Genomic DNA, 15799 nt, shown 5'->3' with positions numbered 1-15799 from the left:
GTGAGCCATCTTGCTGAACCGGTCCACCACGGTCAGGATGGTAGTGTTGCCGCTAGACGGTGGCAGACGAAGTCCACGGAGATGTGAGACCAGGGGAGATGAGGAACCGGCAGTGGGTGTAGATGACCGGCAGGAGCAAGAAGAGAGGGTTTGTGCTGGTTACAGGTGGGGCAGGCATTGACGAACCCTTGGATGTCCAGAACCTGGACACCAATAAGATCATCCAGGATTCATGTGAAGTGTAGCACTGCAAATAGAGTAAACTACACAATGGGCCTTTGAACCTCGTCCTCTCACTAAGTTAGAAAGTAAGTCGCATAGCTGGACTAGCAGTACCAAAAAAAAAAAAAAAAGTAGAAATTCTAGAAACACACACACAAATATACTGTGTGTGTGTGTGTATGTATGTATGTATGTATGTATGTATGTATGTATGTATGTATGTATGTATGTATGTATGTATGTATGTATGTGTGTGTGTGTGTGTGTGTGTGTGTGTGTGTGTGTGTGTGTGTGTGTGTATATGTGTGTGTGTGTGTGTGTGTGTGTATATATGTGTGTGTGTGTGTGTGTGTGTGTATTATTCATTTTATTAGTTTTTCTTTTTAATCACATAAGATTGTTGTCTTTATTTCCAAACCTGTGTCCTAATACACCGGAAGAATTTATTATTATTATTATCAATTTTACTTTAGTTATTAATTGATTTTCTTTTATTCTGACAACACCAGAAGTTACTCACCTACCCTCAACGCTTTGCTACATAGGGGTCAAGAGTACTATTCTGCCTTCTTGCTCTCAACGCTTTGCTACATAGGGGTACAGACTAATCTATATACCTATATTTTAATATTTGTGTATTCAATAATGTTGACTTTTTTATTGATTAACATAAAAAATAAACACACAAAAACAACAATCTCTCTTGATTGACGCAAAATTGGCCACTTCATCCACGATCCTCCAGACCAGGGGTCGGGAACTTATGGCTCACGAGCCATATATGGCTCTTTCGATGACGGTATATGGCTCACAGACAATTTTGAGCTTCAATTTTTTCATCACAATTAACAAGTTATAAATAATTATTCTGTGTCATTTTAAAGTAATACAGGTAAGAGAAATTACAATTTTGAAAATAAAATTCAAAATATAAATGTGGCGGACAAGGGGGCATAGTCAAGCACCAGCTGCGGACCACATGAAGACTCCGTGGCGCCTTTTACTCAGCGCCCGGCCCCTCCCGGGTCTCTGCTCAGGCGCCACTTGTGGGAGTCTCTGCCCACAGGTAAGGGTTTAGGGAGGGAGATGGAGTCTTTCTGGTCGTGGTGCGCTGACATGGCGAGAGTTTTATTGTTCATTTCAATATGCGACACACAGGCCACAATTATATATATATATATATATATCACTGAGGATTATTATAATAATTGTGGAGAATAATAATCCTCTTGGGCACAGGAGGAATGGCTTTCCACTGCTGGGCTGCTTACGAACCCGTGCACCGATCCCCTCTGTAAGACAGACAAACATTAAGGAAACTCCCTGTCTCGAGTCGGACCAGCTGAACACAAGTGGACGGAAATAGAAAAAACCTTAATATGTATGTGACAAATAATCTCTTGAACTTGAACTTGAACTTGAACCTGAAGACCAGCTGATTCTTAAAACTTGGAACGAGTTTCCCATCACATACCACACAATGCAGCGTGTGAGTATTGCCATATTGACCATGTTTGGCTCTACATACGCATGTGAGCAGTCTTTCTCGCATCTGAGAAACATTCTGAGCAACCAACGGTTACGTTTAACTGATGGAAGCCTCAACGCCTGCATGAAGCCTAACCTCACTACGTATGAACCAGACTACAAGGCCATCAGCAAAACTATGCAGCACCAGAAGTTGCATTAATGATAAAAAGTATTTCATTTATTATTGGTTAGCTACAGTACAACAATAATATTAAGAAGAATGAAGACAAATTTATTATATACGGCACCTTTTTAAGTACTCAGAGATGTGTTATATGTTAAAAATGTATGCCTTAAAAAATGCACGCATTAAGTTGCATTAAATTTTTATTAAATATTATATGGCTCACAAGGAAATACATTTAGAAATATTTGGGTTTTATGGCTCTCCCAGCCAAAAAGGTTCCTGACCCCTGCTCCAGAACGATATATCCACTGCTCTTCCTAACCTGAGAGGCTGGTGACACATCTGTCGGGGGGGTATTCTGAGCTTAACAAAAGCTTCTTCAACAATCCTCTCGATCTACACAATCTTTAAGCTTACTCAAAGCTATTTCCTACCATCATCCCTGATCGATACAATATCTCAGTAAGTCCTCAACTTAATTAGTTTGGGATCTCATGTTCACCCTTCTGGATCTGCTGTCACAGCCAGATGACTCCTTCCCGGATATCTTATGGTCGGTCCCTGACTGCTGTTGTGCACACAACCTGGGCATGAAGCAGTCCAGCAGAGCCAAACAGAGAATCTCATCGTCGTTGCCGAATTGTTGGAGAATTCTCACTGCGTGGTCAATGACCTGCCCACTACAGGAAAACAAACTGAGCGTATTAAAGATATTTAGTCTGCGGAATAAAAAGAAAGATACTGAGTACTTCGAAACAGTAGTCTGATCAGTCTGCCCTTCTGTTGAAGAGGACTTTATAGAGAAGAGGTTGTGTCCCATTGGTCAGCTTGTCATTTACAAGGTTATGGCCCCAATCATATCCCCGGGTGTTTTCCTCATACAATGATTTAACAGTCAAACTCTGGTCACAGGTACAATCTTTCTTTGCCATTCTACAAACCACCTTAGGACTACCCTTATCTCCACACAAGGTTGAGTGAAGATGGAATGTGATCTGCTCTTTATAATACAGTGTAGCATTATCTGAAAGAACAGTCTCTTCATATGAGCTCTGAGAGACTCATTAGAAACCCCAAGGTTGTGTGTGTTTTAAAAGCTACATAACATGCAAATAAAGGCTATTGTCCTCTATAAAACATGTGAAATATCATTCAAAGAAGTGATCATCTGCATTTTTTTCTCTCACTTGGACCACATAATTGTTTCGTATGCATGTTATATTGTACTATCTGCGAATGAAGTGTACCTACTGTACAAATAACTGAAAATTAAACTGCCCTCTAATGTCAAACAACAATTCTGAACTTGCTTAAATTTCAAGTTGTTTATGTATTATTATTTTTGTTTTGTTTTTACTTATTAACCTGAGACAATAATGATATGACATAAGATAAAAAGTAATTCATGCCAAGGGGAGAAACTATAAACATCACCTCCTCAAAGGCAAAACATGGGTCAAAATGGTGTTGAGAAGGAAATTTTCAGGTAAATTGTCCAGTGTCAGAATGTGATGAAATGGATTCAAGCGAAGACATTGAAATGAGCCGTGAAATCACCTTTATGGGAGGCAAATTACCCAAAATGCAAAAAAATAAATGCTAGCTATATATAGTGAGAGGACAGAATAAGAGAAATTCCACCTCAGGGTAGATTAATTGACATCAAGATGCAGTCAACCTCCTACCATGGCCTTCCCGATGACCTGATCTGAAAATCTTTGAACCTTGATGTAAAGTCTGGAGATTCTTCTTCATCCCTCAGAGAACTGAAGGATTTAGTTCTTGAAGAATGGTGTAATATCCCCCAACACACAGATAGCATTCCAAGAAGGATTGAAGCTCTTCTGAAGCCAAAGGCTGACTTCACTCCTTATTAGGTCCCTCATATGGATATATTATTGGGTGTTTCTGTCATTTTCTCCAATAGAAGTTGTGGATGTGTATGTGTGGATATAAATGGCACATTGGAGGAGACTTTTAAGGTTCAAGATTCTTTCTTGTTACATCTTTTATACAGGTATAAGGGAGTAAAATTGTTTTGCTTCAGCTCCTCAAAATTGCAGCAATAGAAGCATAAAAACAATTCACAATAGAAAGGCAGTAAGTTAAAAAATAAAACAAGAATACGATAACAATATAACAGGTGTGGGGATAGTGTGGTTTGAGCAGCCACACCTAACCTGGATATAGATAATTGGGAACCTAGGATCAGAGTGGCTGCATACATGTTGCTCGTTGGTTGGTCTAACGAGTAACAGGTAAAACCCCCATCCCCACACACACTCAGGAGAGGAGCCCTTGTCATGACGATAGAGATGTCATCTCTATCTGCTCCTGGGCTTATTCCAACTATCGCACTCTCTACAATAAACTGGTGTCTACAACCCCGTCATTTGTGGCTGTGCAGGAGGTCCCTGACAACGCCACTTGGATGGCATGTGGTAGGCGAAACTGCCACAATAACATAATAATGTAATATTAATGTGCAGTGTGTGTAAGGTGCTTTGTGCATGTGTGTACGGTGTTGTGTACATGTAGGCTCTGCCAGACAAGTCACAGACAAACAGGTAGCAGGCTGCTAGTGTATTTTGTAGGGATGTTCCTAACGACTAATTATCCTGACGTTTAAATATTATAAAAAATCTTTTGTATATTGTAAGAGCCATTTGCAACTGTTAATCACATTTTTCAATATCCAAATTATTTTTTAAACGCCACTGCCCAGGCCGGGAATCTGCATCGGGATCGCCATCCAGGGACGGCAGCTGCCGAAACGGTCCATGGCTGGAGCGGCTTCGATATTTTATGATATAATACGTCTTGGCATTACTGACATACCGTCCATTGTATATATCCTGGATGGAAGGAAGCTCACATCCACTGATGCTCTGGGCTGTCCTTACGACCCTCTGTATTGCTTTGGGTTGAGGGCAGTGCAGTTTTCAGTTGCGCCTCTCTAGGAGGTCTGTAAGATTTTGGGCTGCATGCCAAACTTTTTCTGCCACCTGAGGGGAAAGAGGGGTTAAGTCCTTGGTCTTATCGACGTTTAGCGAGAGGTTGTTTTCCTGGCACCACGGTCAGGTTGTTGACCTCAGTCCTGTAGGCCATCATCATTGTTGGTAATCAGGCCATCACTATCATGTCATCAGCGAACTTGATCACCAAGTTGGAACTGTGCATGGCCACGCAGTTGTTGACGTACAGGGAATAGAGGAGGGGGCTCAGGACAACGTCCTGGGTGGCTCCAGTGTTTTAGGGGGGAAAAGGTGATGGAAGCCACCTAACCACCTGGCGGCGACCCAACAGGAAGTACAGAATCCAGCTGTAAAGGCTGGGGTCGAGTCCTAGGTCCCTGAGCTTGGTGTCGAGACTGGAGGGGACTATGGTGTTGAATTCTGAGTTATGGTAGCATTGATCAGCATCCTCACCCTCAACATGTTTCTTGAAGCATTTTCTCACTGGGAGCAAGGGCAACAGGAAGCCAGTCATTTAGGCATGTTACCTTGCTTTGTTCAAGAGGTGGGATATATTTGGCAGCAAGTGAATCGTCAGTTCTTGAAGTTGATGTGTTGGAAGCAGGAAAAATGGGCAAGCATAAGGATCTGAGCGACTTTGACAAGGGCCAAATTGTGATGCTAGAGGGTTGGGTCAGAAAATCTCCAAAATGGCAGGTCTTTTGGGGTGTTCCTGGTATGCAGTGGTTAGCACCTACCAAAAGTGGTCCAAGGAAGGACAACCGGTGAACCGGCGACAGGGTCATGGGCGCCCAAGTCTCATTGATGCATGTGGGAAGCAAAGGCTAGCCTGTCTGGTCCGATCCCATGGAAGAGCTACTGTAGCACAAATTGTTGAAAAAGTTCATGTTGGCTGTGAAAGGAAGGTCTCACACCCAGTGCATCGCAGCATGATGCGTAGTGGTTTTCATAGCCGCAGACCGGTTAGAGTGCCAATGCTGATCCCTGTCCACTGCCGAAACGGCTGCAATGTACATGGGAGCATCAAAACTGGACCACTTGACCGTCTTCGTGCCAGATATGACAGGATACCTTCAGAGGTCTTGTGGAGTCCATGCCTTGATGGTGAACACACCAGCCAGCTGCGCCGCGCAGCTGGCTGGAGTGTTCTGATCATCATAGGATAAGAAACCCGGGGGTACAATGGTGTGGTCTGGAATATCCTCTGACAACCAGTTCTCTGTAAGGCAGATGATGTGACAATTCCTTGTTTTCTGCTGGAATGAAATACCCGCTCTCATCTTGCACAGTTTATTATCCAGGGTTTGTGTTATTCACCCACATATTGAAGTTAAGCGTCAATCAATAATGTTTAAAAGGAGATTAGCAGAGACGAGGAAGCAGAAATGAGACATCATCCCTGTTGCTACCACATGTTTGGATCCTCATTCAACATCTGAAGCACCCTCAGTGTCTGCCACAAGGTGGCCACACATGCACACTGTGGTTTCAGAATCATGGCATGGGAGGCATAGCTGTTCACCCCCCAAAGGAATCCAAGGAAAACAAAAATAATTCATGTCCGGTGTATACACAGCAACTTTTTCTTGGAAGGAGTTAAAGAACTGTGCAAAGGGGAGCGTCAGCTGCCATGTTTTAAACTGCTTTCTCAGTTTTTTCTTGCCTTGCCATACTTCTCTTCCTACTCCTCTTGAAATTTCCATATTTTGTGCATGATTGCATGTACATTAACAGAGTGCTTATTATTAAGTCTAAACGACTGAAGTTCTCAAAGAGGAGACCTATGTTCACCCTGCTGGATCGCTTCTTGGAGCTGACGAGGAGCCAGCCTGAGAAGCCCCCATTGTGTTTGAGGATGAAGTGCACACCTACAGAGATGGAGACCTGCACAGCAACAAGGTGGCCCTAGGCCTGAGGCAGCACGTCCAGCTGGAGGAAGGGGACACTGTGGCTCTCTTCCAGGGGAACAACCCATGCTTTGTGTGGCTGTGGCTGGGCCTGGCCAAACTGGGCTGTGCCACCTCCATGCTCAACTACAACTACATCAGGTCCAAACCCCTGCTGCACTGCCTCTCCAATAGCGGAGCCAAAGTCCTCATTGTTGCTGCAGGTATGGAGGCCTGATACTTGGCTGGGGTCAAATTATTTTAATCACTGTCAAGTTTCTATGACTTCCTGCTTGACCTCTCACACCTGACCACTTCCACCTGTCCCTCTCAGAGCTCCGGGGGACTATGGAGGAGGTGCTGCCCACCTTGCAGGAGCAGGGGGTCCGCGTGTTCATCCTCAGTGATGACTGTGACACCGAGGGTATGGAGAGCCTCGGAGATAAAATTCATCAGGCCTCAGATCAGCCTCAGCTCAGGGCCAATGTTGACAGCCCAGCATTTTACTTCTATACCTCAGGCACGACTGGTACGGTGGGGAGCAAAAGCTCATAGTAATGAAATAGACATATTTTTCTTCAAAATCTGAAATTTAATTTTATCACATTCTTTTATTAAGGATACTGTCCGGTAACAATACTCAATTTGAGCTTGGTATTGGGCCAATGTCTAATAACAAGATCATTTTCATAGGCAAAAGGTGTCTTTACTCATCGTATCACTGTCACTGTTTTGTTGTCTCTATTAAGGTCTACCTAAAGCCTCTGTGGTGACACAAGCCGGGGCTTGGGCGATGTCATTCCTCCCTTTTTCATTCAGTGTGACCTCAGAGGACGTGATCTATGTTCCTCTTCTTCTCTACCACGCTGCCGGGTTCCAGGATGGCTTGAACAGTGCGATATAGAGAGGTGAGACGGGCGTAGCGTAGAAGTGGATAAATGCATCGATGCTTCCTAATGGCAACTGATTTATATATCCGTTGTCAAGGACGTGGTAAAAAATTGCGCAAATTGAATTCAAATACATTTCACATTTAATTTGATAGGATGCCAATTCATGAGTTATTTCAATTACAATTTGAGAATGAAAGATGCACATGACTTTTTTTGGCGTAAAGTGAATAATGTTGATCATCCAGTTCCAGTGACACCTGTCAAGAGGTGGGATATGTTAGGCAGCAAGTGAACCGTCAGTTCTTGAAGTTGATGTGTTGGAAGCAGGAAAAATGGGCAAGCATAAGGATCGACTTTGAGCAACTTTAACAAGGGCCAAATTGTGATGCTCAAGGACTGGATCAGAGCATCTCCAAAACAGCAGATCTCGTGGGGTGTTCCTGGTATGCAGTGGTTGGTACCTAACAATGCGAAATCAGTCATGCCCAAATTGCTAATAAGCCGTACCTTTTCAATGAACCATAGCTACAGTAAATAGTCTAGGAATCTTAATTTTTTTCCCTTTATGATACACATGACAGAAATATGAGAACCAATCTGAAAGACTCCCGATGGAGGATGAATGTGAATTTTTACGGTTTCTCAATGTTCATGAGCATGGTAAATTTTTTGTTTCACGGTGTCCCTGCAAACTCAAGTTCAACAAGTTCTTTAGAGTTGCACTTTAGATTAATGATGGACACAAAATGCCGCACTCTGCGGATACCAGTTACCTTGTCTGAACTTCTAAACATGCCCAGTGCATGTCAGTAGACACATAAACTAGTTTGGCCCCTGTCAGGCCCACGGCCTCCCAGTGCCACTAGAGGCCACTCTTGGCCCATCCGCTGCTCCTGCCTTTGGCCAATACCACACACCTGGGATCAATTACCTTCGTCATCAACACAGTATTTATTCTCCAGCTGCCCAGTCACTCATTGACTGTCAACTAGCTTACCCAAGTTGTACTGCTCCTGGACCCCTTCCTAGTTCCTAGTTTCTATTTCCTAGTTCCTAGTTCGAAGCTCTTTGTTCCAAGTACCTAGTTCCTAGTTTATGTCTCCCTGTTTCCTCTTGCCCTAACCGGCTTGTCTACTCTCCTTGACCAAGTCTGTCCATCCCTTTCCATCCAGCCGTGTTCCCCGTCCCTCCTGGACCCCTCCTTCCCGGTCGTCATCATCCCTTCCTTGCCCTGCCCTGCTCTATCGCTACCCGACCGGATTCCTCCGGCCACCTCCACCCGGTTCTCTAATAAATATCCTTTGTCTACCCCCTGTCTGCCTCCCATCTCTGTGTCGTGTGTTTGGGTCCTTCCTAGCCCCAGTCGTAACAGGCTCAAAGTCTGGATTACAACATAAGGAAGATGGGATTTAATCTGAATCAGGACAAAGATAATCCTACATAAATTGATCCATAATTCAAAGACGTGGCCTAATGTAAGATGAATTAGTTCTCGACTAGGAAGTCCTAGACTGAGGTCATTAAGGACTGGCATCTCCTTCTGTCTGGTCTTGCTGCTGGTCCAGATAATCCATGTGCTCTATTGTCAAGGTCAACCTGGACGCCACATCCATTCATCCAAAGATAAAGCTGCCTCTGGCCAGGTTTGATTTAAGACTTAACGTCGACCTATAGTAGATGAGCTTCAATCTTCATTCTGGAAATCAGAGTTTTTTAAACTAAGGCAGGGACTGAGACTAAGTCTGAGACTATTTCAAACCATGATTGAGAAGATTAAAAGATTACAATGGATTTAGTCTAAAATTAGGCCTAATATGTGTCCTTGAAAACCACCCCTATACAGTATGTGTAGTTGTTTCCTACAAGTTTGCATGTTCAATTATACAAGTCAAACTTTATTTTCTTGTAGAAAGCTCTCACTGGGCTTTGAAAAAGGTGAGTTTGCTGAGTTCAATGTTTGATACTGTCAGGCAATATAAGGTCATATGTTATCCAGTACTCCAATAAAATCATCAAACTATAAAGAACATGAAACATTGAAAGACGCTTGAATTTCGTCCAACTCTTTCTGAACTAAAGGTTAACTTAACCCGTCAAAGAAAACCCCACGTTTGGTTTATATTGGACCAATAAGCTGCTTTGGAGATTGGAGACTTGTGTCTTATTAGGGGTCCCGTCCTGAAGGGGCGGGAGCCCTATTGCTTTTGTTAATGGAAAAACTCTGCCAGGCTCACAGACAAGGTGAATAAAATGTGTTTTCGGGGCAGTTCCGACATGCCATCGTCCAAGTTTCATCCAGATTGGTCCATTATTGTGGAATCATTTAGTAAAAAGCTATTTTTTTATCATTGCCGCAACGTGCACACATGCGCAAATGACGGCGTGCACGTGTCATATGGCATTGTACTCTAGTTCAACAATCCGGACCTGACCAAGATGGCAGCACGTGCAGATGTAACTGACATCGGAACTTTATCAATGTCATGGATCAGATGAACCCACAGACAATCTGAATAAGATGTTTATTCAGGGCAGTTCCAACATGGTGTACGAGTTTAATCAAGATCGGCGATTCAGTTATGTGGAAGAAGTTTCTGATCAACAACGGCGCGCATGTGCAAGTTGACACAGATCATGTGACAGATATAGTCACAATTGGACTTCCTTAACTGAAGGAATATAAGATACAAACTCTAAAGCATAAGAGGTTACAAAGTGACAGGTATTATTTTATTACTTAACCTTTATTATGTTTGAAAAAAATGAAGTCAAAGTACTACCAGAAGAAAATTGATTCTACAAAATAAAATAAAAACCCAATAACATCACTGTCAAAGTTCATAGAAATTCCGGAGATATCAATGTATACAAACTTCCTGAATTATAATTACTGGTAACAATAACTAAAGCGTGACAAAGGAAGAAATATTTGTTGTGTAAGTGTTTTGAAATATTTTCATTTTGGGTTCCCTTCCAGATTCCTCATAGATTTGTTACAATTACAACAAAAAATGTGTAGCCCACTACACACAATATATTTTATTATATATCCTCCACAGTTGAATTCAGTTAAACCACTCACCTTAGTTTATGTATTTATATGTTTATAAAATACGTTTATTATACAATTATTGTGGTGGCAGTTTTCTGTTGATTTACAAAGTGCCATAAAATAATTCTGTTCCCCAAAATGGATTAATAACCGTGATAAATAATCATGCTCGCAATATTGACTAAATAATTGTGATTATCATTTTAGCCACAATCATGCAGCACTACTTCAGAATGATAACCGCTGTTAGTTGCAGCATAGGAAACCCACCCACAGCCAAGAACACCTCCCGATAATAGAATTACACTGTAACCACTCCTGAACAAATGAACACTTGCAGTCACAAAACACCATAACAGAGAGCCAAAGCATACTCATCCATTGAACTTTAAATAAAGGCTGACTACCCTGGACCCCACGTATTGCTGCCTGCAGCTATATTTATAACTTGTGTTTATCTCTCCCCTCGTTTTCATCTACTTACATAGTTTAATCGTAAGAAGTGTAAATCGAATACTAATGCCGTCCTAAATTACGTCTCCAAGAGAATTGTAGGTATTTGTTGCCCAGAGAATCCGCTGCAAATATTACAACAACTTTATATATAACTATATTATTTATTACAAGACTTTATTCTTAATTTCTCAGGAATGACAGTTGTCCTGCGACGTTAATTCTCTTCCTCTCAGTTCTGGATGATTGTCGGAAGAACAAGGTCACCGTTATCCAGTACATCGGAGAGATGATGCGCTACCTCTGCAACATGCCGGAGGTTGGTCCCAATGCCCTTTTTCTACTTACTTCCATCCTTAAAATGCTTTGTTTTTCTGAGGTGTTTTCTTTCTACCTCATGCCGAGCAGAGAGCCAATGACCGACAGCACAGCATCAGAATTGCTGTCGGGAACGGCCTCCCGGAAGAAGTTTGGAAAACCTCCCTGGAACGCTTCGGGAGTGTTGCAATAAGAGAATTCTACGGCGCCAGTGACGGAAACGTGGCCCTGCTGAACTATGTCGGGAAGATTGGAGCGATTGGGAGGGTCAATGTTTGCCACAAGGTAATCTACAATTAATGTTACTGTCTATGACATATATGTTGATCGAAGGAGTTCTATATTAAAAAGATGGCTACTGAATCTTTTATTCCTTTTTCTTCCCCTGTGCACTGGATCAGTATAACACAGAGAGAGAGGAGCTTGTGAGAGACGATGGGCTGTGTGTTCATGCATTTGGTAAAAGCAAATGCATGAACAGCAGAAAGTGGTTGTAAGGATAAAGGGAGCCGTCTACTCAGTTTTCTGAAAACTTTTTTCTCTGTTTCTTGAATGTCACACGCTGGGACACGCCTAAAAGGCCCCATTTGATGTGTCTTTATCCACAGGACAAACAGGCCTGTTTGTGACGAAGATCACCAAAATCGCTCCCTTCGAGGGGTACCTAGGGAACCCAGAGCAGACGGAGAAAAAGAAGTTGAGAGATGTGTTCAAAAAGGGAGACACGTACGTTAACAGCAGGGATCTGATAAAGATCGACGAGGATGGCTTCATATTCTTCCAGGATCGAATCAGAGACACATTCAGGTACTGGATGGTTTCAGCTTGATCAGCAATGAGACGCGAACAGCGCTTAAAAAAGGTGAAACTCCATCCACCCAGTGAACAGAGGAATATAAATAAACTTTCCCTCAACTTTTGCTACTATCTTGTTGCTAATTTACATTGACAAACCTTTCCCCTCAATACCACAAGCGGAAAGCGAACAACTATTTTGGCATTTGGTGCCAATCATGATAAATTGTTGGTGTCGATGATAGTGGACTCAAACTGCTCATAATTTTTCACTCAGCCCTGTTGGGTTTGGATTTTGATGCCAATATTGCCCTCTGAAACCGCCTTAAACGTTGTCCACTGTTGTCCGATTAAGTTTTACATTATACTGTAGCAACATCCAGTCTCTTCTCTCACTATGTGCTGGGTTCCACGGTGAGCAGAATATGAGTTTTACCTTATAGGATTACATACGATAAGATAAGATAATACTTTACTCATCCCCACAAATTCAGGTGTTACAATAGCAGAAAACTTGATATGTACAGCAAAATGTGAAACGTATGCATATACAGTACAGTATATGTAGACTATAAACAGAAGTGATCAGGAAGCAGCACTTTGCAGTTTTTTTTGTCAGTCCAAAGCTAAAGTGAAGTGCAAGTATTTCACATAAGTCCATAATAAACAGTGCATAGTAATCAGCTGCAACGGCAACAATACAACTTTATTTGTATAGCACTTTTTAAAACCCACTGTTACAAAGAGCTTTACAGAAACACAATTTAAGAAATTCAGTACTACCAATTAGTAGTACTCCTCACTTAACGACTGAGTTCCGTTCCTAGGACCAGGTCATTAAGCGAATTGGTCGACAAGCGAGGACCTGTGTTATTTTGCTGTAAGGGGGCGTGGCTGGTATATAAAGTGTATATAGTGTATATAGTAAATATAGTGTTTAAAGTATATATGGTGTATATAGTATATATAGTATACATAGTATAGACAGTATAAATAGTGTACAGACTGGTCAGAGAGCTGGTCGTTAGTCCGAACGGTCGTTAAACAGGTAGGTTGTTAAGTGAGGACTACAGAGATCATTGTTTGGAACTCCCACACGGAGTAATTTCCTTCCACATAGAAACCGTAAGGCAGGACTGTGTGGACTACAGGTACGAAACAGCCACCTATCCAATTTTTAGGATAAAGTCATAAGTGTAAATGCAACAAGTGTATATGCTTGTAGTAGTACTATTCTGCGTGTCACCAGGACGCGAAAAACTCACTTCACTGCGTCATTACGTCAGCCGATGCTGCATTCAAGGAAAACTCGGTTCACATCTCATTTGAACCTATATGTCACAAACATCTCGTGGTTTAAGTTTCATCCAAATCGTTCCACATACGGAGCAGAAATTAGTGAAAAACCATCAAATTTGATCCCAAGTAATCAGGAAGTCGTGCTTGACCAACACGTTGTAAACAAAATGAACGAGATGAGATTTACAGTAAGAAGCTTTATGACATCATCATACTATGTACTATAAATGTGCAGGTTCTGATTCAAAATGTACATTGACACCATGTCCAGTATGCGGTGTAGACTCCCTCTTGCTGTGGTGATTAGAGATTACAAACTAGGGTTTTTTTGTTTCCTGGTAGATGACTGTGGATCTGTTTGATTGACATTTTATTGCTTTGGTCCCAAATACTTTTCCGGACGACTTTTTCCGGCAAAGTAATTGGTCATGAAACTTTCTCATGAAAAAATACGAAAAAAATTTGTCCACAAAAACTCTTCACCGTGTCGAGTCGAGTATACTCGACTGTACATGTGAGTGATGCATTCAAGATCCAGAAAAGAAGAAGAAAGAAAGAAGAAGAAACAGTCTATTCGTCACGCAACACACCACACTACAACATATGCTTGCACACACACACACATGCACATGCTTTTGATGGTGGCCGGTGAAATGGATCCTCTGCCTTTAACCCATCCTGGCTTGTCCTTCCTCTGGGGGCACAGCCAGGAGCAGTGGGCAGCATACGTGGACGCGCCCGGGGACCAGGTGATAAGTGTCCATCGCTGGTCAGACGATGATGTGTGCATGTTTTTGGTGGGGGTCCTTACTGACGTGAGGTGGAGGAAACCCCATGTGAGCACGGGGAGAACATGCAAACTCCACACAGAAAGGCTCCTGTTTTTTGGAAGATAACCCACCGGAGCACGGTGCCAACAGCGCCCCAGGTGGGAATCGAACCCAATCGAATCCAGCGAGGCATCTGAAAAATTGAAGCCATCATATGGTAATTACTCACGGAAATACCAGAACATTTTTCATATTTCATGTAAACGTAACTTATTGAAAATGTAATCCAAGGAAAGAAGTCACTACTAAAATTACGTAAGTTCAACTACTATCGTAAACCTCATGGTCATAATTGAGGCGCAAGAGACCCAATGTCACCTGCAGTCACTGAGACTCCACATGTACTTACACACAACAGGTAAGTTATAACAATGACAAGGTTTGGTTTAAAGTAAAAAATAAACGGTTGTTTTAAAGAAACTTCATGCTGTATTTAATTAATAATGAATAAGTAATAATTGTCTCGTTAGGACACCACCTTCGTTTTGCATAATTTAATGAAGCTAATGTATTTAATTTAGGTAAATCCATCCACTCTGTTGTACAGCTGTAAAAATCTGCTCTGTTGTACAGCAGCTGGAAATCCGTGGTGGTTAATAAGTGGTTAATAATTCCGTTCCCAAACAATGCCCATCAAGAGAGTGATGCTGAGTTTCCCTGTTACGCACGGTGCTTTTTTTGTTTTGTTTAATGAGGAAATTCACCAAAATGTAATTCTTATTTCTGTTAAAAAAACATACATTTTAGGGCTATTTCAGAGATTTTTTATGAACTAACCCCATTTGCCCTTCATCACTTTTCATTTACTTTTCACATGTAAACAAATAACTGACAGTTTGTTTGAACTGGACGGTATCTGTAGTGAAAATTTTTACGACCCGCCTCTTTTATCTTTTTATTGGCTAAGCATAATGTGACACTGACGAGCATCACTGCTGTTTGGCTCTCAACCAAAAGGCGAGTTTGCATGCCCTGTTTGCACGGGAGAGGAAAGCAGCAGCGCGTCATACAGAGCAATACAGAGGATTTTAAGAGCCCCACTCAAAGCGATAATGTTAGTGAAGGCGCGTATGGTTCGGAGCACCGGAGGGTGGATATATCAATCAGACAGTTTGGGCATGGCACCAAAATGAGGCACTCTGTGTTGCGATTCGGTCCGGTAGAGGAACCGGAACCGGTGCCATAGTAGTACCAGGTGCCCAAACCAACGGGATGTTTAAAACATCCCATGCATGATCTTTGATTCGGAGTGTGCACAGGGAGGAGGAGCTATTCACAGACAGGTCTGTTGTTTGAGTGAGTGAGTGAGTAAGTGAGTGAGTGAGTGAGTGAGTGAGAGACGGATAGAGAGAGAGAGAGAGAGAGAGAGAGAGAGAGAGAGACTTTTTTAAGGTTCCAATAAACAACAAAAATAGAGAC

This window comes from Zeus faber (assembly GCF_960531495.2).
Source record: "Zeus faber genome assembly, chromosome: 3".
In the NCBI taxonomy this organism is placed as follows: Eukaryota; Metazoa; Chordata; class Actinopteri; order Zeiformes; family Zeidae; genus Zeus; species Zeus faber.
This window is presented reverse-complemented; position numbering follows the sequence as displayed.